The sequence below is a fragment of the Lonchura striata genome, chromosome 7 (genome assembly GCF_050655825.1).
Source record: "Lonchura striata isolate lonStrDom1 chromosome 7, ASM5065582v1, whole genome shotgun sequence".
Taxonomy (NCBI): Eukaryota; Metazoa; Chordata; class Aves; order Passeriformes; family Estrildidae; genus Lonchura; species Lonchura striata.
Window position 1 is genome coordinate 323,893 of NC_140709.1, and position 27,360 is coordinate 351,252.

General features: G+C 36.0%; 1 protein-coding gene across 41 annotated transcripts in view; it reads left to right on the plus strand.

The window, feature by feature from the left end:
* BAZ2B (bromodomain adjacent to zinc finger domain 2B) overlaps window positions 1-27,360 on the plus strand; it is a 112,624-nt gene that overhangs the window by 21,178 nt on the left and 64,086 nt on the right. For 15 of the 41 annotated variants that reach the window (XM_085584748.1, XM_077784854.2, XM_077784852.2 and 12 more), the window contains exon 1: window positions 1-18,831. This exon is cut by the window's left edge and continues 20,425 nt beyond it. The exons of 19 other annotated variants lie outside the window; for them this stretch is intronic. The gene's annotated coding sequence lies outside the window, so the exon portion shown is untranslated. The remainder of the gene's footprint in view (window positions 18,832-27,360) is intronic. 7 more of the 41 variants (XM_085584775.1, XM_085584750.1, XM_085584758.1 and 4 more) reach the window with 1 other exon arrangement.

Below are 27,360 nucleotides of genomic sequence, written 5' to 3' on the forward strand. Positions count from 1 at the left end.
TGTTGATCTTTTGCTCTAAATCCATTTTCGTGAATGATTGTTTTTCCAACATTAGTTCACCAGAGGAGATAAGTCTTAAAAAAAAACCTGTAAAAATGTGTGTGTGGTTTTCTAAATCTGGTTACTTTTCTAAAAGTATATTTTGGGCCCATGACTTCTCTCTTTCTTTTGATTATTCAGTAGAAAGGGTTTTCAATAAATACATTTTCATGTAATAGTCTTTGGTAGGTATTAATGACTTTTCTGAAAAGCTTTTTAAAACTACCAAAAATGGCATGTCTTGTCTTACAGAGAAACTTCTCAGGTTTTTTTTTTTTTTTCAAATGTTCAGGTAAGTTCAAGGGAATAAGGGCCCTCCGTTTTATCAAATGTTCTTTCTGTAGGGTTTTTGAGAACTACTGGTTACAGATATTAATAGAAGTATGAAACAGATTGATAAAGCTCCCTAATCTCACTTTCTCAGTCTTTTATAAATGCTACAACTTTGTCAGCTTTCCTGTCACAGTAAACTTTCAGAGCAGACAAGTCTTGAATTAAGGAATGAAAACTAGGAATGTGTAACCTGAAACAGTGTTTTTTGAGTCTTTGCAATGTAATTAAAAAGGGCACTAAGTTTTTAGAAGACAATATCTTTTATTGTATATTTGCATTGGAGAAATAAGCAAATTACCATCATGATAGAAAATGTCTTCCATCACAGCTTTATGAAAACGTTGTTTTATTTTGCTGAATTCTGCAGTGCTTTCAGATACTAAGTTTCGATACAAATGAGATGTCATTCCCAGAATGTATACCAGTTATTCTAATCTTGCTTAGAAACCCACCTTGCAAAGTGATAAGAGTAACAAAGGTGAGAATTCACTTCATTCTGACTTCTCACTGAAGTCAAACCTTAATTAGCTCCGTTTAGATGCTAATATTAAACGCAGGAAGCTTCCTTTGTCTTTACCTTTTACACCGTAAGGAAATAATGCAGGGAAGCCTGATTAGGTTACGTTAATGTTGTGTAGTCAATATTAAAATTTGAAAATAAACAATAAAATCACTCTTGTCCATTATAAATGTCCCATTCTCCATTGACCACTCATTTTTTTTGTTGTTGTTGTGGGTTTATTTGTTTCTGTTTTAAATACTCAACTTCCACCTCTCTCCATTGTTACTGAGTGTGGAATGTTGGCTATTTCTGGCCTTTTATTCTTAAATTGCAGTAGGATTTTTTTTGTGTCTGAGGATATTTTGTTTTACACTTTCTAATAATTGGTTCTAAAAACAAATCTAAAAAATAAACCACAACCAAATGCTTCTCTGCCAGGACCGTAATAGAATAACTGTGAGTGCTGAAAGGAAGAAGAAACTAGTTTCAAGGACTTACAGTATTGCACAATTAAATGGTTAATCCTGAGCTTGTCATGTTTGTTATGTCAGGAAAGAGAATATCTAATCTGAAACAATATTATTTGGTCCTTTAGAGTATTTTTTACTGTATGGAGAAGTTGGTGTTGTATAATTTCCTTCAGTTATGCCAAATCAAATCATACCTTTGCTATTGAGTTTTACCTTCGTGTTTTCCATTTAGGGCATCTGTTTACTCTGGGCATTGGACACTGGGGCCAAAACCAGTCTGTGTGCTTTTAATCCAAGAGCCATAGTAGAGCCTGTTTTTAAAACTATTTTCATGACTTGATTCAAGGCTGAAGAGCTGCGACTGTGCAGTATCCCTGCCTGCCGGGGTGCTTAAGTAGCTGGTTATCATTCTTGGCAAGTTGCAGACAGGAACCTGAAGAACTTTTTTTCACTGCCCTCTGCTGAACTTCTAACCTTTGTCCCAAAGTTCAGGTTTTGGGGGCCTAATCAGTGCCTTCAGGAGTGCCTTCAGGAGTGATCCCAAACCCCAAATTCAGCAGTGCCACAGAAATGTATGTAGTCAGAAGTAGAACATATGTGCAGAATACTAGCTGAGAGCAAGAGCTTTGAGCTTCAGTTAATGCAAGAAGTGCCACATTTCCAATTTGAGAAAGGAAATATGCCTTTGTTTTCTGCTTTTGGGAAGACAATTCAGGGCTCTAGTCAACCAGCAGGATGATTGAGAGTGTAGAAAAATGCATACTTTAATCCCCTCTCTCAAATGTTTTGCTCCCATTGTTGAAGTGATGTAATTACTGTGTGGTATCTTCTGTCTCTTTCCTTGTTTTGGTTCCAGTAGGTTGGGTTTTTTTGGTGGTGTCAAAGTATGGCAGTAGGGTAGAGAATGAGAATATCAATGTTTAGATTTCCCCTTGGGAGAATAAACATGATTCCTTTATAGGTTCTTGATGTTGCCACTGACTGTTGTGAGGAGTGTTTTGTTCCTGGCTGTCCTTTGTCAAGGGAGAAAAATACCTATTGCTTTCCGGCAGGCCTGGGAGTGTAGCTTGACACTGGTAGCCAGAACAAACAAAAAAAGCAGTTGGAGTTACTGCCCACACATTTACTGGTTGTAATTTAAGAGTACATTTAAAAAAAAGTACGGCTACTGTTGATGCAACTGCCTACCTAGATTTAAATTAGCTAGCTTGTCTAAGTCTTAAAGAAGTTCTTGCTCACTTAGGTGACTGCAATTTTGTGTTAGCTTATTAGTGTGCTTTCTTGTCTGTGCCACTTTGAGATAGGTGAGCTTTCTGTTCCCAGCAGTGTGATACTGTAGGAAAGGATCTAGAGTAAAAATACCTGTTTTTCTATGCATTTGTTTTCTAAAAAGTGTTCAGTCTAAAAGCCCCAATCAAGGCAAACCCAAAGAAAAATCCTGAAATGCCATTTTACTCTAGCATTTTGATACGTAAGCAAATTATGCTGTTTTTTAACATAGTTAAAATTGTCTGTCAGTGTAGCTGAAGAGAGCACCTCTAAGCTTTGTAAAACAGGTCCATGTTTAATTTTACAAAAGATATTTTTAAAATACTCTAAACTGTAAAGTTGTAAAATTTCACTGAATCTTTACATGTCTTCAGTGAAAAAAATATGTATCAGGAAATCCCAGAAGTATTGGATCTCTACTACTATAGCAAGGAACATTTTTTCTGAAATGGAAATGTTGCGTCTGTTGTGCTGTTTTCTCTGTCCTATACACTGTGTGTGAGCTAGATGTTTAGAAAAACTTGATCATACCCAGAGGAAAAAAAAAATCTAGGAAGTAAACAATCCAAACAAATGCTGAAAATTATTTTGAGTTTTAAATTTTCTGTGCAATATGTGCAGATTGTGTACTGACACACAGATGCTTCTGAATTTTCATAACATGAGGAGAATTTGAAATACGCATGCTAGAGAGCATCACTAATGGAATGAAACTCTGGTTCCATTATAAAAAAATTTTAACATTTTCCATTATTTTTTGGGAATTACTTTGCATCTTGACAGATTCCTTTGACTTACTGTGTTTATCAAAGGGTACATGTTGTACTGTATCATTCACAATTTATTTATAGTAAAATGGATATGTGTATTTAAACAGATGGTTGCAAACAAATCAAGTGTTACTATATAACATTTATCTTGAACTGTTCTTCTTATAATGGCTTCATATCTGGCAGTGGGAAACAGTGCTTTCAGTGTGCTGGAAATGTCTGACGTACTTTTCAAAAATAAATTTTAGTGTTCTGTTTGATGTGTCTTTCTTTGTCCTTGCAGAAGTTACTTGATGACTTAGTTGATCATCAGTTGTTTTCTGTTTTCAGGTGGCTGAGCAGCAAAGTCACAGAACTGACCACATTGGTCATAGTAAGTAAGCTGTAGCAGTAAGCATTCTAATAGTTCTCTGAGAAGCATGACTCATACAGGGAAAAGGAAAATATTATTTATAGAATGGCTTAGTGCTAAATTCTTCATCCAGATCATGATTTTAGCCAGACATTAAGTACACTCTCAGAAAAAAACTTACAGATTAGTCCAAGTAAAACTTAGTTTGTGGGTGCAATTATTTTTGTGACTTCAAGTTTAGCTTTTGAGAAGGTCTTTAACATTAACATAATACTCTTACCATTCTTTCTGGATTACTTGGTATGTAAGCTTGAAATACAAATCTGATAGTGTGTAATTTTAATGTATACCTTTAGTAGTTTTGATGTCAGTTGTACAGTTTACAGAGCATTTAAAACTAATTGAGAGTTTGTGCTGTGAGATTAATTCCAAAATTAGTTTTATCACCTTTGAAAGGCATTTTGCACTGTCAGAGAATATGTGATATTTTGCTAGATGATGAACATGAGTTTTCTTGTTTTACTAGACTGGGCGATACAGGAGAGTCTTATGTCTCAATAGCGACCTTCTGGCCCTCATCCCAGATGTAACTTTGCAGTCAGTAGAGGTGAAATTTGCACTGAAAGTAGGGAAGAAGAGCCTAAACCAAGAAGTTTTGCATGCTGGTTAAAATAATTTGTAATATTAAATTTAAAAGGCTTCGGTTTCAGAAGTGCTTTCTGTTCGGTGTGGAAGAAGCTGTGGCAGCCACTACATGTGTCTTAATACAGTGTTTGTGGGAATGGCAAGGGCACCGTTAGCAGCTGCTAAATTCAAAGAAGCAATAGCTTAATATGAAGAGAGCAGATCTACTAAACAGGAGGGATCAAATAAAATTCAAAAGAGCCATTTTCTAGTGAACATACTGCTTAGCAGGCAGTGATAGATGAGCAGGTAAGGGTGGGAGATATGATCGCCTGTTATTTCAAAATCATGAGCAGCATTCTGAACCATAAAAAAAATCAAAAAGCAGAACTAGGAAAGATATTAAATAATTTGCAATAACAGAAATAGGAAGGTTTTATCTAGTATTTAATACTTAATGCAGAATCAGCTATTGTGAAACTTCATGTAATGCGGCAGTCTACTGCCAGCTTCTGTAACCTGAGCTGGTTTTAGTGAAAAAGCCTTCCTTTAATAAAAGCTTAACCCTGTTGTTTTTTTGTTAATGAGGTAATGTTTTTTTTGCTGGGATGTACTGAGAGTGCTACTTCCCCAGGCTCCAGTAAGTGGAAGGATGTAGAGATTTTATAGAAGACGCCTCCAGTTTTGCAGAGGATAAGGAAGTTCAATATATAATTTATATTAAACATTATCTGTATGTTTGGCTTCGAAAAGCTAATCCTGCTAACTTTCTGACTTGTGAAATCTTGTTTTAAAGAAAGTCCTTTATATTGGGAAGGAGGTAGAATTCTACTAAGAACACAACTGCATTGCTTGAGTTAAAAGTTTGTCCTGACTTCTGAATACTGAAGTGTTACAAGGGCTCCTTCCTCCTTAATGTTTTGGGAGTTGTTACCTTTGAGTCCTACTCATAGGGGCAACAAGTCCTGTGGGGCATTTTTTTCCTGGACTTCCAAGCATGGAACGAGAACTGCTGCTGCCAGCAGCTGACCACTGTTACTCTGTGGAGCCATCAGATGAATGCTGAAGAAAGAGTGCCTTACTGAGGAAGATGAGAAAAATGCTTCAAAAATGGTCAAGTTGACATGTGTGAATTTCTTCCCTTTAAGTATGCAGAACAAGAGGAATTAATAGGAAGATTTATGCTTTTTGATGAGTTTTCTTGTAGGGATTAAAAAATAAAAGAGAAACAATAGCCAGGTGTAGATCTCTTTCTTTCAACAGACTTAATTCTGATGCTTTCAGTACCAAGTCAGTGTGCCAGTTTATTTTCATTGTTTGTTTGTCCAACCATGCTTATTTTCTGAGAGATGAAAAATATCAAATCTCTGAATAATAATAAAAAATGTATCCTTAATATTCTCTAACATTTTTGTAAGTATAGTCAATTCTTTAGCTTATGGAACATACTCTCTTCAGTCTGAAGCATTACTGACCCTTGCATCTAAACAAAGAAATGGCACTTCATTGTGCCTTGCATTGTAACAAATAGGTCGATGAAGGGAGAGTTTTAAAAGATGGGGAAAAATGGCAAGTAATAATTCCTTCTGTGTTGTCAGTTGGTGTTGGTGGTTGGTCTGTTTGTTTGATGGGATTTTTTTACTTTTCATGTTAGATAGGAAATTCATGTGGATACTAATTTCTACTCCCGAGATACAAAATTATTTTAATTCCTAAACATGGCTATTTTTATTTGTTACAAAAGGCGGCAGTGATGAATTCTAACAGTCCCAATTTATTTGTGGAAACGGCTAATTTAGAATGTTGACACAGTACTTGAAAGTTATGCAGATAATACTTCCAAAAATTTTTCTATATGGTTGTAACTAAACAAGTTATTAATGGCTATAATAAAAAAAAAAAAAAGAGTTCAAAGTAAAAGATCAGCTCAGCAGAAGGCTGAACAAAATTTTTTGGAGTAAAGATAGGAAATTAAGGGAGGCCTCTTTGACAAAAATTGCCATGACAAGGTAACTGTCATGTTTTTGAGAGATGTTGCTATTACGGGAATACTGGTGTTGGGGTGACTATTGTGATGAGCAGAAGCCTCTTCATAGATGAGATCCACACTTTAGGATTTTTTTTCCATTTTTTTGGAGGGGAGGGCAGACGGGGAAAAAAAAGTAAAAAAGAGCAACATCTTAGAAGATTCAGAAATCAAGTGTCCTACAGAAAGTTCAAGTCAGGTTTTGAAAACTACCCAATTTCTTTTCACAATAACAAAGTATTCAGTCGCCTACTGGGAATTGGTGGCTAGGAGTGTGAAAGCAAACATCAACAAAAAAATGAGTGTGAGTCAGACCCATGAAAGATTTCATGTATTTCAGTTTAAAATATGAAAGCAAATTGCCAAGAAAAACCCTTACTTGAAATTTAAATGTAGATAAATAATAGCCTGTTTGCAGCTAAATAAAAGAAGACTCGCAGAAACAAGCAAGTTAGGCAAACAGTTTTATTTTTATAAAACCATCTGGTTTATCACTTGCAGCTTCTATGTCTCAGAATAAAAGAAAATTAACAAAAACTGGGATTATTGAACCAAAAGTGAAATTTGATAAGGCAGCTAATGAGAAACTGTTGATAACAAGTTGGAACACACTTTACAGAGAAGTAAGGAGGAAAAAAAGAAGAAAAATGTGGTGATTTTGGGTTAATAACAGTGGCTCAGTGGTTTTAATGCAGTTGGACTGTGTCAGTAGCTCCCTCTCCACAGCTGTTCCCCTTCTCCTCAAAAGTTAAATTAGCATTTACGTACCTTTCTACATCATATAACTACTCAAAAAGATGCAGAGAATTCCTGGAAATGTGCATTTGGTTATGGAAAATGTATTTCTGTTTTTATATTCCCCCCCCCAAAACAATTCTGATGCCTACAGTACAGGGGAGGTGTGGAGCTGCTAAAGGAGGTCTAGAGGAAGCTGCAACAGTGATCTTAAGGGCTGGAGCCCTTCTGCTCTGGAGCCGTGCTGGGAGAGCTGGGTATGTTCACCTGGAGAAGACGAGGATCCAGGAAGAGCTCAGAACTCCTAGTGCCTAAAGGGGCTCCAGGAGAACTGGAGAGGGACTGGCTACAAGGGATGGAGGGACAGGACACAGGGAATGACTCCCACTGCCAGAGGGCAGGGATGGGTGGGAGATTGGGAATTCCTGTGAGAGTGGGGAGGCACTGCCACAGGGTGCCCAGAGCATCTGGGGCTGCCTCTGAATCCCTGGAGGTGTCCAAGGCCACGTTGGACATTGGGACTTAAGCAGCCTTGGATAGTGGGAGGTGTCCCTGCCCATGGCAGGGGTTGGGATGAGATGAGCTTTATGGTCCCTGCTAAACAGAAGCATTCTGAGACTATAAAAGGAGGCTGTTCATAGTTTGTGGTAATAATGTTTGAGAAGTAGCACTTTGGGGTTTTATTAACAGTGTAGGTGGATATGCACTTAGCAAGCTCAGAAAAAATGTAAAAGCTTCCAAAACAGGCCATTCCCCACAGAACATGAGAATTTGCTTTCTTCATACACATGTAACACCTGGAGATTTAATTACACCTTCACTTTAGTATACTAACAATTAACATTGACTAAGAAACTAAAGATAATATGATTGTAACAGTTTTATATGCGTGCAGTAATTATATTGAGTGTAAACGAAACACAGGGCAATTGTGCCTTTTTTCTACTTGTTTCTTTGTAGTTATTTTTAGAAAGTAATCTTTTTAAAAATTGAAAGTTTATTGCTCTGTGTGTTCTGCAAATATGGTTAGTGTGTATCTACTTGTATATCCTTGCTTGTATGTATTTAGATGCCTTTATTGAATAAAACAAATTAACACATTAGCTCAAACAACTAAAATTACAAAAGGACTGAAAGTTTCAAGGAAAGAATTAACACACTGCACATTTCTCTGTGGAACACCTATTTTTTATTATAGTTTTCTTTCAAACGAATAGTCTGCATTTGATGTGTTGTAAGTTATAATAGGAAGGCAGTTAAAAAACCAAAACAAAGCACAAAACCCCTTTACTGACAATTTCTTTAAGACTTACTCTCAACTTTGTTAATGCTTCTTCTGCAAGCCAGTTTTAATAATGGTTATCTGCTGAGGGGCAGATTCTAAATTAGTATTGTAAATCCACTGCTAGGAGGAATAAGGGGTGTTAAACTTTACTGTACAGATGACAACTGGGGGAACTCAGATGTAAATTCAGTTTTTGATAGTATCACCGTGTTGTTTAGACCAGCTGATTTATCTTTGCAATAGGAACATTCTGTTTGCACAAGAAAGTGTTTTTGTTGTTTACAATTCCCTCAAAAAGTTTAAAAGTTCAGAAATCTTTCCAAGTACATATGATTAGATTAGAGTTTTCACATTGTTTGCTGTGGCTTTCTTACGGCAGAAAATGTTCTTAGCATTTAAAAATAAAGCTTTGCCCACTTATGGGAAATGAGAAATATTTTTTCTTACTAAATTTCAGAGTTTTATACAGTAACTGTGAAATTCAGGTGTTCAGGTTCAGAAGACATTTCTATTTGACTATTGAATAGATATTTTTCCATGTGTAAATTGTTGCCACCTTATACTTTCAATCTAAGTCTTCAGGGATTTTCCTGCAGGTGACTTGTCTTGAGTATTGTGTCCCTGTTTCAATTAGAAAGCTGGTACTTGACTAATTCACACAAGGAAAGCTCCAGAAAGTTTGGTCTTTGTAAGGGCTACGAGTTCAAGGAGGGAGGTATATTGCATGTGGCATTTTTTTTGCTTTTTACCCAGACTACCATTGATAATTTTACATTTGATTATTCAAAAGTTGAGATTGTAAAATACGTACTTTACAGGTGTTACGAAGTAATTTTTTCATAAAGACGCTCGCAAGTTTCATCTAGTGTTCAAATATTTTGCTCCTGTATACTTAGCATCCTGAGGGTTTGTATAGCAGTAGTTGAAGTTCTGGCTATCATATGTGGTTGCATACATATTTGTAATACAAAATTGTTTCTTCTGTGGCCCAGTTTCACTGTGAAATCAAGCTGCAACTTTGCCTGTTCTAAAATTAGTCTAGAGTACCGACATTCATCTATATTTTGAGACTCCAGAAGTTGCTACTTGTGAATGCCTTCGTTAAAGTCATGTTGTAACCAGACTGATGGAGTGTATATTCTTGTACTTGGCAGAGAGCATGTGTGCATGTATGTATGTGTATATATATATGTTAATGCTTATCATATATATATGCTAATGCTTATCAGTATATATATATATGTGTGTGTGTATGTGTGTCTGATTGGTTTTTTTGATCCAGGTATAATTGTTTTGTCTGAGAACCTAATTCATTAGGTATTCTTTCAGTAAGTCAAGATTCTTTTTCCTCTTCTGACCTATCTCTAACCTGCATTTTTTTAAAAAATCAGTTTGTATACACATCAAGAGCTGAAAGTAGTTTTGCTGGTTTCAGCGGAGCTGTGGTAGTTTATTCTGTGTAGTATGTATCTTACCAGGCATGTTTTGTTTATATGGGAAAGAATAAAGTAAATTGTGATGGTGTGCATGTACATTATGTAAATGTTTTAGATGTTTTCTAACTAATTTTTACGTGTTTTGTCAATAGTCAGAGGTTTTCTTTTTAGATTTTTCAAAGGTAATTTCTTTAAGGCAAACACAACAATGCAAAATATGTACAATTTGGAGTTTTCATATTCTTGCACAATTCAGAGGAAGTAAAGAAACGGTGTATTAGAGTACAGCGTAAATGTATATCAGTTGAATAAAGCAAGGGCTTAGAGATAGTTGAGGGTTATATGTAGTATCTGCTTTAGATATTTTTCAGAGGTGATAGCAAGGTGAAAGCAGACTTGCGGAATGGTTGGAAATCATTGATATTCTGACTTTGAGGCTGTAAATGGCTCTGTGGCAGATGGAGGCTTTGTCAAGGAAGAAAAATGGTAGCTCTGCAACATCATAGACACTTTTGCTTAGCATCTCAGCACATAGCCTGTGACGTTCCAGTGTTCAGGACTTCCTCCTGTGCTTTAATAAATTATCCTCTAGTTTTACTCCCTAAAAGTAAATAAATAGTAGTCATAATAATTCAGTACAATTTGTAGTATTTCATTGTGAAAAAAGTACAAGCCTGTTTTATTGCTAGGTATTTAAAAGTAAGCTTTGAAGGATGCCTACAATTTCTGCATTGAAGTGCCAGTAATAGCGTTTAACTAAGCACTGTGTAATACTGAAAGTGAAGGTGTTAGTGTGTGTGTGTATGACTACGTGTACAGCACAATACAAAACCTGTATATGCAAACTGGATATGTGTCTGTGCATATTCTGTATGTCAATGTATATATTTTTATGAATGTTCTCTGGAATATTTGAAACACTATAAAATGGACAGTGTTAAATTTTGGAATATGTTTGTACTCTGAGCATCTATATCTGTGATTTATTGCAGCAAAACACAGAAGTAACTACCTCTTCAGAGTTCAGAAAGAATAAATACGAATAAATAAGTTTCTGGATTCATGCTTTTTCTTATTGATAAAAATTCAAATATGTTTTAGCACCAGGCATTATCTTATTCTGTGTGGTGTTGATAGTTTCATCTATCTTCTTGTCTATACTTTTAAAATAAGGGTTTGCTTTCATTAGTAGAATAACTGGTTTCTGTGTTCTCATGCCTGTGAAATTTATGCCAAGTTGTGTGAGTTGTGAAGTTTTATGTTGTGTGCTTAAGGTATATGCATGATTGCCTAGTGTCAACAGTGATGTACCAGAATCACATATTTCATATGTACAGCAAATTTGCATATCTTGTCATTCTCATTTGAATTAGGACTGTATTATTTAACAGTTTTCTATATTCTTAGGTTCCATATCCACTAGATTGATCACTAATAAAACCAATGATGTCAGTTGCTATAATATGTGGCTTCAAGAGCCTGTAAGAACTTGTGGAAGATGCTCAATTGGACCGTTGAACTATACTGCATGGTAGTAAGTCATTGTTAAAAGTGCAAGCTTTTCACAGCTGTCATCTGCCAGCCATACTCTTTAGCCTGCTTAACAATTGTTAGAGTTTTAGAAAGCAATCACAGAAGAAAAATGACCTATCACTTTCAAGGGTCAAGGTTGTGGCATTAGAGCTTCTTCATTTCAGAGCCTGAAGGTCATATAGTCCTTGCATTTAAATGAATCATGCCTCCTTTATCTCTTCAGCTTCAGTCATTTTGAGATGTAATGTGGATGGCTTTATTGAAGAAGGACAAATGCTTCATAATTGAAAGAAGCATTTTTGATAGTGTGTGATAGTCTTCATCCATCTTTTTATTAGGACATGGTAATCTGAATGAGAGTAAGACCTCTTCATATGGTGTATGCCTGGATGTTTGTATCCTGTAGCCACAAATCTTTAAAATGGAGAAAAATTGAATAAAAAGTAAAGGCATGTGTTTTATGCCTTTAGCTTTCAAAGGCTCTTAATAATATAGGTGCTTGTTAGTTTAGCAGTGGAATACATATGAAGACAGTTTGTGGAAAATTTTGTGTTTTCTGTTACTTACCTACTTCGTTATGTCCAGTATCTTGATGGTATTTGTGGGCTGTTTAGAGACCATTTGATACAACTGGCTCCAGGGATGCTTAAGTCCATATCCTGACATGTAATTATTTTTCTCCTTTATTTTTTTCAGTGGTCTTTTATGCCTTTTGGGTTTTTTGATGTTGTGATGGCTGTTGTAACCATAGAAGGACTGAATGACTTCCTTACATCTCCCAGATAAAATAAATTACAAATTGCTTCCATTTATTCCATGAGAGTTGTGAGCAATTTTTTACTAGAGTGAGTGATTATTTGCCCTTTCCTTTTCATAGAATTAGGGTTTTGTAGTGTTAATTAAAAAAAAAGGAGAAAAACACCCATGCCCACCCAAGCAAGCACCATGTCATGTGTGACCCCCCCTCTCTCACCCCCTTCTGCATAAAACAGCCAACCCTACCAAACAGATCTGTAAATATTTATTCCCTATTGTTTTGTATTAGATTTTGGTGTGACTTTGGAGTTTATCAGCAATAATACTAACTTAATAGTACCTTATGGTCACAATGTGTTATTTGTATTAATTCAGTTGAGAAAAAAAAATCTGTAAAATGAGAACAGTAGAAAAAAAATTAGTGTGCTGTATTCTAGTTTCAATAGTTTTGGGATGATTTCAAAACATATGCTTAATACTTTTGGAGCTAGGGGTGCAAACAGGTTGCTTTTTATCTATGAAGTATAAGACAGCATATAATCTGCAAAACCAAAATATGGTATTAATAGAAGGAGAGAAAAATGTCTTCTAAAATACCTTCGCAATTTTTAATTTTTATGGTCACCTCTGAGTAGTCAAATAATTCCATTCTGTATTAATCTCTTTTTCAGTAAAGTGTTTTATGTGCCTGTTATATATAGTGCATACTTTAACATACTGTCTCTGAGCTTGCTGGATTATTTTACTTTTTTTCATTATGGTCTGGCATGTTCAGGCAAAGAAAATACACTTGTATTCATGTAATGATGCTAAATTCTGTCCCGTTTAATCATTAGATAAATAGAGAGGGTATTTTTCTAAAATGTGGTGTTCTGTTAAATTCTTGTATTAAGGGGCTTGCAACTTGAACTGTGAAAGTATAGTTTGTTCCAAGTGACAGCCAGTTTTTATTGGATGTTCCAGCAGTTTTACAGAGGAAATAAAAACTCCTTTGTTTCTGTAGTAGCCGCTGATTTTTCTTTCAAGGCTACATTCACAATTCTGATAGAAGCTATGCAATTAGAATCTACATTTACTAGTAAGCAGAGAAAGAAATTTTGTAAAATGTACATACAGTGTTAAAATATTTTGCAGTATTGCTGTACATGAAGCAGTGAAAACAGGAGGACAAGATACTTGAAAGGTCAGAAAATGAGAGAACAAATGATGCAAAAAGAAAATGACACTGAGGTCTTGGTTTAATACAAATGTATTCCAGGTTGATGGCTGATTTCATTAGCAAATCTCATTGTTATGCAATGTCTGTTCTTCTGCAGCAAAATGAATATTGTATTCTCAGAGTGTCTCTGTGTGTGTGTGTACTTTGATGATGGATAAAGAATATATTTATTGTTGCTCCAAGCTTTTAAAACTTCTGAAATATCATTATATCTTCAAAATAATTTATTTTCAAATTTCCAGTAATGTGATAAATTAGTGGTTATTTTTATGGAAAATAGCAGTTTAACCCTCCTTCTATGTGTATTTTTCTACGTATGTGGTCTTTTCTCCAAAATCTAGTTTGACCAAATAGCAGTTAATACTGAATTTATCCCCCCCCACATACCAATATGTAAAGAAAATTAAGAATATTGGTTTCTGTAATGCTTTTTAAAATGGATGATGGTAATGTATGCAGAACATGGAAATAAACCGCCTCTTCATGTCAAATCTTCTAAAACTCAAATGACTAAATTTTAATAGATTATACTGAAAAATATTAGCAATACATTATGGTAAGATACATCAACTTTGTTATGAAATGGCATGTTTTGGTACATAGGACAGTGTGTTCCTTGAGATCCTGATATAGTTTAGTTTGCTATTTTTTTTAGTTTCTTTTTTCCAAGTTGCTAGTTAAAAACATTTAGTAATACTAACACATTTGTTAATCAAAATGCTAAAAATGAAAAGGAGTATACGTGAAAGATGTGATACAGGAAAATGAAAATGTACTGAAATGATTTAATTTAGTTATTTTTCTGTGCTCTTTGAATATTTATTCCATGTATATATATTGTGGGATTGAAATCTAGTGGGAAATATTTGAAATGCTACTAAAATAGTGATAGTTTGGGATTTTTTGTGGTTCTGTGATGAGTTTTAGGTAATGAGCTTGCATGAAGAATGATTTTGGGCCCTGAAGTAATGTAAAGAATAAGCTAGTTTTCTGGTGTTTTGTATGACTTCTTATGTGCACTGAAACAATTCTGTATTTACTAGGGTTTTGGTAGAGATGTATTTAATAAAAGTAGAATATGGCTCTTTCTTAGTGATGCTTCACTGGTAGCTACTGTTCATTTCAAATCCAAGATACCGTTTCAGGATCAAATTGACAGGTGCAGTGTTCGTGCATTTTATAAACAATTCAATGAAGACCAAAGGGCCTTTAAAGTAAAGTCAAGTCATGAGCGCTGTCACCTATAAATGTGACTGGGATATGTAGGAGGTAGAAGGAAGGGAAATTGTTGCCTCTCTTTGCCTTGGGAAAGGACACATCTTTCCCTTGGCTTTGTTAGGCCAATGTAAGGATGCAGATTCCTTACTGCCAGCTGATGGGTTTTAGAGATTGGTTGATGTAGTTGTTTTTGATGGTGAGAAACTATTTGAAGTAAGGTAATCTGTCTCTTGTGATGCATCTTTGTTTTCAGTTTGGGGACCAAACTTTAGACCACTCCAGTGAGTACTAGTGGCACTCATTGCAACAGTGGAACTCAAGAGTGAGCTCCATACAGTAGCATATGTAGGGAAACTATGGTAGCAAGGCTTGTAAATGTTGTCAGAGTCTCTGAAACTACAGGGACACAAGTAGGACTTGTTTGGTGTGCCATTACAGGAAGGTCTCTGAGGAGTCAATGGTGGTTGAGACTTTTGTTTCAGGCTGAATGAGGGGAAGAAAGTTGGTTGTTGGGCCTGTCCTTTGTGGTCACTTCCCTCCTCCTGCCAATCTTTTGTATTTTAGTTGGAGGTCACTTCTATTAACTTGTTAGATTTTTCTTGAATAAAAATATTATTTAGAATCACTGTTATTCCCTAAGTAATGAATTATCCTTTTTGTGTCCTCCTTATTGGTCCATGCAGTTAGTGTCAGAGGATTCCAGTAAAAATAGCTAGAAGCAAAAGGCAGACTTAATATTGCATCTGAAACTTTTATAAGGAAGCATATTGATTTAATAAACTGCAGGAAGTTTATGCTTTCCAACACCATTGATGCAGGCTGTGTTCACAGATGATGCTGGATTCAGGTATTGGGACTGTATTCATAAATGTTTGCTATTTTGAGAAGTATTTCTGCTATGAAGTAATGTGGTTTTTGCAACAATTCTGAAGTTGGATCAAGTTATGATGCAAAATGTAGGTCTCTGGCTTTGTTAGCATTCACTGCAGGTTCTATTGAAACATGTTCTTCTCAAGTGTGTGTAAGTAACATTCACGGCTTAACTGCTTTTATATTTTTTTATCACAGGGTAAACTGAGATATTCTAAATCAAAATGTGCGGAATAGAGCTACCTCAATGATTATAGGTAGTTCTAGATAGACTGAAATCTAGTAGGTGAAGTTTTCAGAATTTTGTAGTTTCTTTATGATCATAGATTTAATTCCCATGGGCAGTGTTTGAAATCTCAGTGGAGGAGCCCTTCAATATTTTATGTATATGTATTGTTTTGTAAAGATTTTAATTTTTTCATTTACGTAGTTTATCTAATCATACCCATAGCTAGAGTTGTATTCAATACCCATATTTATACTTAGAATTTGCTATATAGAAGGTGATACTGTTAAAAAAAGGAAATCTTTCACAAAGACAGTACTCCGCATTTTGAGGCCATGCCATTTTGTGAGGGCAGGGGCTGATGAGTATTTGAGATACAGCTGGAGTAGTTGATTTATTGTATCATATTAGGTCAGTTTTATAAACATAATTTTTTTCATGAAGCTGAGGTGTTTGACCACCAGTGTTTTGGTAGCCTGTAAAACTTCTGTCTGAGAACAACAATTGCTGAATCTTTGTTACTCTCTTGCTGACTAACACGAAGGCAGTGGGTTGTAGTTCAGTATATTTAGCTTCTCTGATGGCTACAGTGGTAGAAACCAGATTTGTGCTTTTAATGTTTCACTGACTGTTACTGGACTAAGGTCTGATTGAGCCTTGGGTTCAGAAAATAAGTATGGACCTTCTGTTTTGCTGCTTCCAGTGGCATGTTTTTGTTTCTCTCTCTCCTTCACTGCTCTGTCAGTGCTAAACAGCTGCTCCACACTAAGTATTTTTACACATTATGAGCAATATGGATTGAAACAATTTTAGAAAAACCATCATTTATGAGCTATTATTTTTACACGTGGAACTATTCTGCGTGATTCTCTTGGAGTCATACAAGAATCAAATTCATTGTGGCTGTATTTTAGCACACAAATTTCTGATACTAGCAGACTGAAGGTTCAGATCATGGTCTCCTAAATCTTGCAGTGAAGGCTTATTTGCAGTGATACTAGTACCAAATTTACCCAAATTAAATACAGCATATATTGTTTTTTAAAGCTATTTTAAGACTATTGTAAAGAGTGCTGCTGCTACTCCTTGTTTTTGAAAAGGCTTTTCTCATTTGATGGTTTGGAATTCTACTCTTCTCTTCAGAAACCCTGCACATTAATTTGACGTAACTAGTTTTTTGTGAGACGGGAAACAAAAAAATTGTGTGAATGAAATGCTGAAGTTTTGGTGTAGTTTAACTTAAGGCAATGGGTTAATATGCAAGTGTCTGATGAGGAAATTGTGGCTGCACTAGTTATGTCTGTAACAGTCACAGCCTGCAAAATTCTTCTTGGTGTGTTTTTTTGATTGCAGAGATCCCTCTTAATGTATTTTTGTTTGTTTGAGAAGTTGTGAGGACAGAATAACTCCTTCATTGGCAGAGGCTGCATTTTCATTGTCAGTGTTTGCTGATACAGATGAACCCGTTCATATTTCATGATCTTTCCAGTAATGCTTTATGTATTTTTTTTTTAAATGAGGTTCCTTTGTTTCTTTTGTAATTGTGAAAATTGGCTGCAATGTATTTCTCATATTGTTATTAGAAACTTTTTTGGTGTCTTGTTTCTTGATTTGTTTTCTTCAGGCATGTTACTTTGGTGTGTTCCCTAGATTGTCTTTGATGCTGATGAATTTCTGAGGGAGGAAGAATTAATTGATTGATCGACTGGCCCCCAGCCCCCAGTACCTTTGCATCTCTCTACTGCTATACAAATGATTTTTCTTGGATTACGTGTTGTGGTTCAGACAGACCCATATGCTGTTATTTTAGGTCATTGTAACAGTTTCACTTGTATCAACAGATTGTCTAATAAGTTAACTATATTTCTCTCTTGCAAAAAGTCTGTATTCTGTTTTTGGACCAAATACTTTATTCTAGTTGCTTAGGAGAAGTGAGCTTTTAGTTCTGTTAGTCAAGGGTGGGGAATGTTCTTGTTTATTTGTTGGGGGTTGGTTTTTTTTTTTTTTTTTTTTTTTTTGTTGTTGTTGTTTTTTTTTGGTTTGGTTTGGTTTGGTTTTTTTCCCTTTTAATTTTCATAGTAACCTAGGACCTTCTTCAGTTCCACCATGAAAATACGATTTTTAAACTGAAGCTTGTGGGAATTAGTTTTTGGAATGTTTATAGGTAGGGAGCAACCTGAAATCTCTTCTAACTGAATTATTGCCATGTATTTAGTCCATATGTAATTATTTCTTTCTGTGGAGGAAAAGTTTTTGGCAGTTCCAAGTAAAGTAATTTGAATTTTTAAAAAAATGTTATTAATTAAATTATTTTTATGATTTCTGCATATTGTTAGTAGATTTAATTGTGCTTTTTTTTTGGAGGTTGATGCTTAAATTCACATGCAGTGATTAGGGCTTGTTTTTCTCAGTTTCAGAATTTTTCAGGGTTGTTTCAGGGTATAGTTTCATAGCACTTACATACCAAAACAACTTGGGGAGCAGCTTGTTCTGCAGAGAGTGTGTGTGTGTGTACATAAGCATCATTTACATAAAAAAGGAGATAATTTCTTTGGGATTAGCATTAATGAGAGAACAATGCAGCCTGGCACGGACGCTTATGTAACACTGTGGGAAAAATTTCCTTCATAGTTCATTGGTTTTATGTTTTTCTGCTACTTTTCCCCCTCATTACTTAAAGTGCAAATAAAGCTGCATACTTCACCTTAGCTAGTTTTGGTCCATGAGCAGCTGTGTTACTAGTTATCCAAGTGCTCCACCTGCTTTTCAATTTGTTTACCAGGAAATCAAGATGTGTAAACTGCAGGAAGCACTGTTTGACCCTCTCCGACAGTATCTCATTACAATAATTGCTAATCTCTGAATAAGACAGCCATGTTTTGTGTGTAACACAGAGGGAGCTTGTGGTAGATTTTAGATGCTTCCTTAAATATAGCTTTGTCAACGCTTGCTTGGATTTCATTTTCAGGATAGCTTTTGACAATAGGCATCTGGTGACCTTTGGGCTCAGCAAACGCGGACATGATAGCATGTGTGCCTCCTTCTTGAGTGAAAAAGAAAGCAAACAACAAAAACCTCCAAGACCAATCCCTCGGCTTGTTTTGGTGTGCTGTCACTGCGCTGTAGCGACAGGATAATGGCTACTTCCTGATTAAACCCCTCTCCACAGTAAGCTGTTCATGTTCTTTATCTATTCTCTTGTAATGCCAAGTGTTCAGCCCTTCTGTGCTTCCTTCCCTCTCCTTTCTCCCCACCCCCCTACCCCGCACCTGCCCCCCCCCCCCCCCGGCCTTCCCTGGGTTAATAGTTTGAAATGTTTATAGATTTAAGAATGCAAAAATAATATATAGAGTAGCAATTTTTTTTTTAATTCTAAGGCTACTTTTTTTTTTTTTAATTCTAACTACTGCTCTTTTAATGCTTATCTGACAGTAGTGAGGAGCAAAAAACCTGATTTTCGTGAGATTAAAAAACCCAAACCATTGAAGTATATTTAGGTTTCAGACAACTAGTATTAACTTTATGAAAAATTCTGATAAATACTCACTGGACAAATGCAGTGACATGGAATGCATGTTTCATGCAAATTCTGAAGTATTGATATTTTCATAGTATTTTTACCACTTCCAGAACTGTTTCCTGTCTAACAAACTTAGTCTTCAAATAAAAAAAAAAACAACCTTTTTGTCAGCCTTTCTAATATGATTGTGTAAGTGCTGTTTCTATCTTTATTAGAGTTGATGTGTTATTTTTACTTTAAGTAATTTCTTGGTTCTTGCAGCTGAGGACCAGGTGAGTGTGAGCTATCACTCAGTACACAGATGTGGTCTTATTTTTCTCAAGGCTATCAGTCTAACGGATTTCATATTGTCAAACAATGTTTACAGTGTGTTTTTGATCTTACTCGGCCTGTTACATGGGTCTACAATGATTTTATTCTTCTTAAGGTTGGTCTTCTGTTGCGCTAGTATAAATGGCACAGCATTTGCAGTAGTGCTGTACATACCACGATGAATGTTACTGGCATTCTATAGTATGGAATACCAATTCGTGTTCTTGGCTATATTGTGGAAGTTTAGAAAAGTGCTAAATTAAATTTTGCAGTTCTGATTTAAATTAATAATAAAATAATATTGTGTTCTTCGTACCAAAGACTTACTTGCTCCTTTTGTAAACTAGATTATGAAAAACCTTGTAGTGAATTCCTAATCAAAATAATTGTTGCGCTTCAAATGTCCACTTTTAATGTTATCATATTTTACATGCAAATAAAAGGATGTACAATTTCATTTAGTAACAGAACATACCTACTGTGTTAACAGAAACTGGAAGCAAAAATGAAACATGGAAAAAAGTATGATTCAGTTAAAAGAAAGAGCTGTTTTTTATAATAGATAAAAAAGACATTGAATTAAACAGCTGCATTAAAAAAACTTGTGAGGTAGGCATCATATATGAGAAATCTGTTTTGTTCACTCTGTGAGAAGAATAAGTACATGAGGAACAGTGTTCCTCCAGCTTGAGGTAGAAAGGTTTTTGGACATGCTTGACCTATTAGTTCACATGAGTTGTTAGCTATAGAGAAAAGGGTGTGGACAACGGAGTGGCTAGAGCATGTAGATACAGGTCTGTTTTAAGGAGAACAAGGCAGGAAAAGTGCCATGGGGAAGAAAGGAAGAGAGATTCAATGTATAATACTTTTTTAAAAGGGTTCTCTTCTTGTGGGATGGTGAAGATCTGGTATTTGGAAGCCATTGATTTGAACAGCTTTTTCCCCCAAAATACTTGTGCTGTATTCTGAGGATTGCTCAGGAATGAGTGCTATTCTCTCTGAAACTATGACCTTTTCATCTTGAGAACACTGACTGAAAGATAAAGTTTCACAGGATAGCCGTAGGTTTCATACACATGCTGCCTCTCTTACAAGCCCTTCAATACTGGTATTTAATTTGGAAGCCCAGTGACCTGGAGTGTGACCCTGTCCTAATGTCTCTTACAAAACAAGATTCTATTGATTTTTTTTTTTAATAAAATAATGAATTGCTGCTGTTAATAGATAAACTTTTTCTTTTATATATGTATATGTATATATACACACACGCCTGATAAGTTACAGTAGTGCTTAATATTGACTATGTCTATGAAATGTCCTAGTCTGGGGACCAGCAAAACATATATATTGTCTTTCAGCAGACTTCCTTGCTGTCCAGCCATCTTCTTGGACCCCTGCTCCGTTCTTTCCAATGTTCTGCAATCTGAGTGTTTTGAAAAGGTTTCCCTTGCTATTTGTAATCTTTTTACATATTCTACCTCTGAAGAGACTCTTAAAGCTTGGTGCCTCACAGCTGACCTTGTTGGGTCAAGCTTCAGCTTAATTTGCAGAACCTTATTCCTGCAGAGCAGGTAGAGCAGCCCTGGTGAGAGCTGCAGGAGCTGCATTGCGCAGGCTGCCTGGGGGAAGGGAAGTGTGGGAGGCAGCAGTGGCCAAAGGATACAGCTGGTTTTGCTGTGGTGCTAGCCCTGGGCCCAGCCACAGGTCCCTATGGAGCTCTTGAATTGAGTGCTGGGTAACAGGAGTTGGGACTGCTTAGGCTTCCTGCTCCCACACTCTGTAAGACAGCCCCAGCTTTATCTGTCAGATATGACCATCACTGACTGCTTCCCTTTGCAGAGTACCTTCAAATTTTTAAAAAAATTGCTTATTTGCAATGTGTATCACTGTTAATCCTTAAAGGGTTTTCGAGCTTTGCAAGAAAACAACACTTAGTGTACAGCAAAAGTGGACTTGTGTGTTTTAACCAGTGTTCTTTACTCATGTAGGAAAATGTAATGTTTAGCATGTGGCTTTGTTGGAGCTTGATATCTAGATACAGTACTTTTGTTTTGAAGATAGATGTATGGATGGTTTATTATCTTCTTTCTTTCAGTTTATGGAAATAAAATTGTGATCTGGCAGTTTTTTTTGTGTCTAAGCACTTATTTCTAGTTTGCAAGTAACATCAGGATGTCATATTTGCATCTGCTTGGTTTGTAAAAATAATGTTGTGAATGGAGTCAGCCAGAATAGTCTTCTGACACAGTAATACCTGCTGTGGGTTCTGTTGAGGCTGAATTTTATTTCTTTGTGTCTTAAAACGCCCATTATTTTTCCTTCTAGTTATTCTGTTTACCTAAACTTTAGTGGATTCTGTTTTGTGGAGATTTTGTTTTGCTTAAATGTTTCAGGTTTTTAAAAAATCATAGTATCTTTCAAACTGGAAGAAACAATGAACAAATAACCCAAGGAAGATACTTTGAAGAAGGGAATGGATGCCAGTGATGAAGATGAAGGTGACTCAAAACAATGGCTGTTAGGGCATGTAACCCTTCCTTCAGGAACTGGTTCTGGGTTTCCAAAGAGCCATAAGAGCGCAACTGCATGAAAATGTGGAAACCATTTATCTGTGTCTCAGCCTATTAGTGGGAACTATTACATTCATACTAGATGACACTGCAAGATGCTTTTAGGAATTCAAAACTGAGGAATTAGCTTTCCTCAATTATAAGTTTTTTAGTCAGGGTGCTAGAACTCAGTGATGTGAGAGGCTGATATACTTCATTGCTCTAACATGGGCTAAAACAAGTTTTCGCTGGCATTGGAAAGCCTAATGTACAATTCAGATGTTTGGCTTTTTCTCTTTTTGTTTAAACACAAAATTATATTAATGTTAGAATAATGAGACTGAAATTTGATGCTATTCTAAAACAAAACCAGGACCCATTGCAGAACCTGAGGCTGGTACAGGAACACGTTGAAAAGATTTGTTTCTCCTGAATGCTTTTCTGGAACTCTGACTTGGTACCTATAATTAATTTCTCATCAGAGTATGCTAGTGGTCATAGTTTTTAGCAATATTTGAAGGATTAGAATAATAACTTAAATTGTTAGGATTAAGAAATCTAAAACAAACAAACAAATCTCTAGACCACTGCTTACAATCTTTGCCCCTTGTTAGAGTATATGAGGTCTGTAAGTTCAGGATTTTGGGGTAAAAGAACAGTTTTCTCAGCATCTTTTTTTTACTAGGTAGTGCCCATGGACTGGTTCTGAACTTGTTATCTTGGCACACACGGCATTCATACACCTAAACAGATACTGGATTTGTAGTTATTTCTTCCCCAAATTAATTTTCCTTTAGATCATGTTTTTAAAGATCAACTTAAGTTTTCTCTATGCAGTAATTTATGTTATTTTTCCTAGCTTAAAGCAAAATAATACCAAGTAGGCAAAACACATTGTTTGTAGTGACTCCTTTTGAGAGTTCTTGTATATATATATATTAGAGCAGATACTTTAGGCTTCACAAAGTTAGCTGTTGGTTTAATGCCTTCTGTTATTATTTGGCAAAGTTAGGCAAGATTCAGATATAGAAGTACTAAAAAGCATGTTTGGCACTGTTGAATTTTTAACAGATTCCCAGCTTTTGCCATCAGAGGTTCAGCAGGGCACTCCCTCTTGGTAGGTGTTTTCTCCAGCTCTGGTAGTGCCTTTAATTGGTGCTAAGCCTCGATCTCGAGCTTGAGATCAAGTCTGGCTTTTGAACTATGGGAAGAGGTAAACTATACAATGACTAAACAGGAGGTAAGTTTCTGAGTGGCAGAATACTACCCAAAACCTGGAAAATTTGCCTCTGACAGATTGAAATTCAGATTTTGAAAAAGCACAGAAAAAAAGGCATTGACTTCAGCTGTCCCAGTTTTTTTTACTGATTTTTGAACTACTGTTGCATAGGATTTCTAGTGTGGGTTTCTGTTCTTAGGGTGGGTCAGAACCACCCTAAGCAAGAATTTTTGCTATGCATTAAAAAAATGTTGTATTGATTATCAGTATGCAAAGATTGAATAATGCCTCATAATTTTAGAGTTGTAGAGGTAGTTGTAGATAGTTTGCTCAGTGCCCTTACAAATTGAAGTATAAAATGCTAATTGTAGTATAAAATGCTAAGTCTTGCTTCTTTAGAAGATGTAGTAGTACTAGAATCTGGTGCAAATGAACCCCAAGTTATTGAAGTCTCATAACCAGAATATTAAAAAAAACCAAAAGATATGTGGGAATGGAAAAGGGGGCTTTTGCATTGAAACTGGAAACATGTCTTTAAGCTGAACTGTTAGGCATGAAAATAGAAACTGATATTCATCCCAGGACAGTATAAAGTATTGCAGTGATCCGTTTGTTTGTTGGTTTGGGTTTTTTTTAGGAACAGAAGGATTTGTAAAACTTCAGTTCTGAAATGATAAATGCTTTGTTTTGGTTTGATGACAAAATGGTGAACGTGCCTCTTTGGGGTATTTACCAGACTGATGCTAGAGAATCTTTGTGTTTGAATGTTCTTCAGATGCTATTATTTTAGCCTCTGTAGTTATGACAAGACTCCAGACTTTGCATCAATTTTATGTGGTACCACTATTTCCTGTTTGGAATCTGCTTAGCAGCGTTGGAATACAGATGTGTAGTGGCATCATCTCCACTCCATGAGCAGAGTGTCCATAAGCCTCAATGTCTGCACAGAGTTGCACTGTACAATTGCCACCCTGATACCTGCATCCTGACTACTCCTCTTCTTGAGCTGGATTAATTGCACAGCTTTTCTGTTGGTAAAAGTAACTTACAGGATGGTTCCTTTTGTTGTTATCTGAAATTTGCTGTGCTGCAAGAAGTGGCTTGGGCAGCTGCTTTTGTAGGGTGAGCATTCCTGACTGAAAGTGTGTACATCTGTGTAAGAAGCTAATCCCACCCATCGACTTCTGTGTTTTGAGGGTGATGGTGTCAACTTCTCCTTTCCAAATCCAACATAGAAGTTAAAATAAGTGAAGGGATTTGTGTTCTTAGTAAAAGTGGTAACTGCTAAAAGTTGATAACCTCATACAGAATAATAGATAATGCAGATAGATTTTATTTTAGGAGGGGGGAGGGCAGGTTTAGATTAGATGTTAGGAAGAAATTGAGGGTGGTAAGGCACTGGGACAGGTTGACCATAGCGACTGTGGTCTCCCACTGTTAAAAGCCAGGCTGGATGGGTCTGTGGACAGCCTTATCCAGTGGAAGGTGTCCCTGCCTGTGGTGGTGTGTGTATATGTAAAGAAATGAGCTTTTAAGCTCCCTTTCAACCCAAACCGTTCTATGGTTCCGTTTATATATTTGTTTAAACCAAACTCTTAGTGTTGTTACTCTGAAGGAGGCATGGGTCATTTCAACATTAAATACGTTTCTGTGGTGCTGTGTTGCCTCATGGATACTTAGTATGGCCATACACATTTTGTGGTACAGATTGCATAGGTTAGATTTCTTGCCCAGCATTATGCAGCTTTCAGAAATATACACTGAGGTTTGTCCCGAAGTGAGGCTTATGAAGGATTGTAGTTTAACCTGACCTGTGTGCCCCTCCTCCCTCCATGGAATGTAAAGTGATTTATAATGCTCTCTGTCATTTGTAACTATTCTGTCTTTACCAGAATCATGAAAGTCACAAAATGTGAGAGTGCAGAAATAGTCAAAGTGATGTTTATTTCTAATGGAAAGCAGCATTGTTACTTGTAAAATAGGAGAAAATAAGTTTTTGAGTGCAACTTATTTTGCATGTATTGTTTAATGATGGGTTTATCCTGTTGGATAGAGTAAAAGTAGAAGCATTGTTTAAAATGTCATTTTGTCCTGAGACTATTTATAATGGCCACTACGTATTATTAAAGAGTAGAATGGCAGCTGATTCCCTTCTCTGTTTCTCTTTTTGCCAGGCCACTCATGACTCTGTTATACTGAGCTTAAGAGTTGGGTCTTCTTTGAAGTGTCTTTTAGTAAGTTGCCTTATGTGGGTAAAGACTGTTAAAACAAATATCTATGGAATTGTGATATCTATGTGATTTTATGAATGTTTTCACTGCAGTGGATTCTGATGCGCTAAACAATGAGTTGTCATATTGCTATCGAATATGGGTGATGTGAGTCAGGGGTAGGTTATAAAGCCCATTTAGAACGAAACACGGGAACGTAGTCTGCCTCACACGGTATAACTGGCAGTAAGGTATTAAGTGTATTGGTACATAGAAGTGTCTTTGTATGATATCTTTGAAACACAAGCCAATCTTGCTGTTGATTCACAAAAAAAGGTCTTACTGTTGTTACTGATTTAGTAAAAGAAGTTTTGTTGTGGTGACTTTTTTTCCCAGAGAATTTTACATAAAATACTTAGAGCAAATTATCGAAAGTGACATAATTGCAGTGACATTCTGCAAAATTTGCAGTATGTAGCAGTTAACTTGGCTTTTCTAGTCTATACAATATTTGAGACAGTGGATCTCACTAAGTATATAGGCACTTTTATTTGAGTTTAAAAATATCAATGGGTAAAACATGGAAGATCTGTGACCAGGCCTTGTTGGCAGAGGAGGGAGCATCACTGGGAGCCTCTGCTGTCCACAGTCTGTCTTTAAGGAGCTGCAACCATTCCTGTGGGTACCTCACTTCCTTCTCACTTGAAGTTTGGTCAGTGTGCTTGCTTGTTTTGTGGGGTTTTTGTCACACCACTTGTTTTGACCCCACTCCTCCCTGGTTCTGCGGCCCTTGTGGAAGATGTGGAACACACAGGTACTGCTTGGCCTACTGAGTCACCTCTGAGCTAGCACCCATGCTCTGCATTTGCGTTCTGAGTGTGACAGATTTGGACAGTGCATTTTGCATTTGTGATGTGCTGGACTGTGTGTTCTGAGACTCTGATGTGCTTCCTTTCATCAGCTGCAGTATTTCTGGCATCGGAGCACTCAATTGGCACAAGAACAAGCGGCAGACTGACAATATTACTATGATGCAATTGAATACCTTGCTGTAAGGGAAGAGAATACAGTATTGTGGGACTCTTCTATAGTTTGGGGTCATAGAGTTGTTACAAATTTCACTTGGTCGTTGAGAAAAACTGAAGCATATTTTTACTCAACTTCTTTTTCACTGTGTTTGAGGTAATAATTGAAATAAGGAAGCAGTACAAGGGAATGTAGAAATTAAACTGGAATTTGGATATGAATTAGTATAGCGTTTAGATGTCTTCAAAATACACTTCACAGTTTTTACACGTCCCAGCTAACATTGATAGGGTTAAGTACCACATAAGGGTACATTTCCATGAAGATTTTGAGCATAGAATAGGTAGGTGATTGACTGTAAAGAAATTTCAACTTGATATATTTGAAAATTATTTGATTGTTGTTTCCTTTAGTAAATATTTTCTTTTGTGTTTCTATTTTTACTAAACATTAGTAATTTTCCCCAAAAAGACAACATTTTTCTTGTGTAAAGCTTCACATACCTTCCTTCTTTGTTCATTTTAACTGAGAGATTATGTTCTGTTTTCACGGGGTTAAGTTGCATTGATGATGATTATTCACCATGGGAAATTCTGGAAAAATAGCTGGGGTTTCAAGCAAAGCATTGAGAAGAACTGACATAAATCACTACAAGTACCAGAAAAATTTTTGAAAGTAATTTTCTTCCTAGTTTTACTTAATGATTTTTCTCTTTTACAAATATGAGAGATTAAAAACCAGTCATATCAGTTCATAGCTATTGACTGACAAAATAACTCCAATGAAACAAATGTCTCATTTATACTTGAGGTTAAGAAGGATATGGATCTGCTGTAACTGGTATGGACTTTTTAGTCACAG